We start from the raw sequence: 2,128 nt of genomic DNA on the forward strand, positions 1-2,128 counted from the left end.
CTCCGGCCCTTTGCTGCAAGGCTTTGCATTAAAAAATCACTAAAATCCCGGGGAACTGGGAATGCTGAAACACTCTCAAACCCAATGTGGAGATAAATTGAAGAGTCCCACCAGCATGCCTCTGTGTGGACATCTGGAGGAAGGCAGAACAGTTAGGAGCTGTAATGCCCAACTAGAATGGAGTCTGCAACAAGGACACTTTTCTCAAGAGTCTACAGGTAGGGGGCAGGAATGGTTACAGTTCAATACGTCAAGGACTCCACTTTGGCCATCTTTCTGGTCTACCGTCCCCCAGAGAGCTGGATGATAACCTCAGGATGAGTTCCTCGTGGTCACAAGATGGTTGCCACTGTGCCAAACACCACATCCTCACATGCGCACATCGAACGCTAGAAGTCTGAAGTTTCTCCCCTATGCCAGAGACTTCAGCCTTCTAGTGTTCAATGTGCTACATACATACACACACACACACACACACACACACACACACACGCAGTTGGAGAACCTCTTCCAAGAACCACTCAACAGATTTTCTTGGCAATTCTCCTTGGCCAGGTTGGTAAGGCTTGCCCAGACCATAGCTCCAAAGGAAGCTGGGAAGGTAAATCTTGGGTTTTTACAGGGAGGCAGGCTCTACCCTCAGGAAAGGAAAGGAGGACAATGGCTGATGGGAAAGTCATTCATATCTGCCACAGTGGGGCGCTGGGTGGAGGGCCGTGTGGTTTACTAGAACAGGGCTGTTCTTCTGGGCTGGACTGGAGATGTAAATGTCACCATCTCTATGCAAACCTGAGCACCAGGTGGCAAGACACAGACCTAGCAACGAACTGCTGGAATCGGGCTCACAGAGAGCATGCAAACAGCCTGCACTTTTATCATCTGATTAACAGCAGGTGTTTTCAAATGAGGCTTGTTCTTGCTAAAAGCATACCTGGGTCTCAGACCTTCCATATCCTTAGGAAGCAAAATCAAACAGAACATCCCCCCGCCATTTTGTTGTGCTTTGTTCCTGTTTCTTGCTGACTAGAACCAAATGTTGCCATACGCTCCGAAAATGCCCAGCGTTGGCATTTTTTTTATTTTTTTTTAATTTAGTTTTATCTGGTCAGGGCACAGAGCCTTCAGCGAAGGAACCCTGTAATCTGTCCTTCATGAAGAACCATATAATTGAGCAATTGCCATAATCGCTGAGGGCTGCTGTGTGGCAGTAAGCTTTGGGGTATTTTCCTTTTTTTCTTTTTTTTCTTTTTCTGGAAATGCCAGGAAAGGGAAGGCTCGCGTTGAGTCTTGGGCCTCATTGTCCTCCCTCCAGGAGTAATGAAGGTGTGGACAGAGGCCTCGGTAAGCCGAGTGGACCCTGAACCGAGCTTAGCAGCATTTCCCAGGCTGATCTGGTGTTTTCTTTTTTTCTTTTTTCTTTTTTAAATATTTTTTTTAAATTGATTTCAGAGAGGAAGGGAGAGGGAGAGAGAGATAGAAACATCAATGATGACAGAATCATTGATAGGTTACCTCCTGCACACCCCACACTGGGGATCGAGCCTGAAACCTGGCATATGCCCTGACTGGAATTGAACCAAGACCTCTTGGTTCACAGGTCAACGCTCAACCACCAAACCACGCCGGCTGGGCTGGAACTGGACATCTTGGGATCTATCTTCACATCCATCTCTCTCCTTCCTTCTCCCTGTGTGTGTCCCACTTATTGCCCCTACCTTCTAAGCATCTTTCCTATGAATTATGCTCGTCCTCTCCATCCGCCCTCCATGATTAGCCTTAGCCCTCACTATTCTTTCTCTACATTTACAATGGCCTCAGAACCATTCTCCTGTTCAGAAAGATTTTTCTGAAGCACAAACATGGATGTCTCTCCACACCTGGAGTGGCTCCCCGTTGCTGCTGTAAGAGCCCAAGTCCTCAGCCTGTCGCTCAGGGCCCTGCTTCCCCTGTAGCAGCCTCACCCCCTGCTTCTCCCATGCACCCTCTTCCGACTCCCCAGCCTCACATCCCTGCTCTTCCGCTCACACCAACTTCTCTTCGCCATTGGCTGTCCTGGATCCTTACACTCTTACCTCTGCATCCAGGATTCCCTCTGCTGTGGCTGTCCTTCCTCTCCTCACCTCCTGGG

Source organism: Pipistrellus kuhlii, unplaced genomic scaffold, assembly GCF_014108245.1.
Source record: "Pipistrellus kuhlii isolate mPipKuh1 unplaced genomic scaffold, mPipKuh1.p scaffold_m20_p_22, whole genome shotgun sequence".
In the NCBI taxonomy this organism is placed as follows: Eukaryota; Metazoa; Chordata; class Mammalia; order Chiroptera; family Vespertilionidae; genus Pipistrellus; species Pipistrellus kuhlii.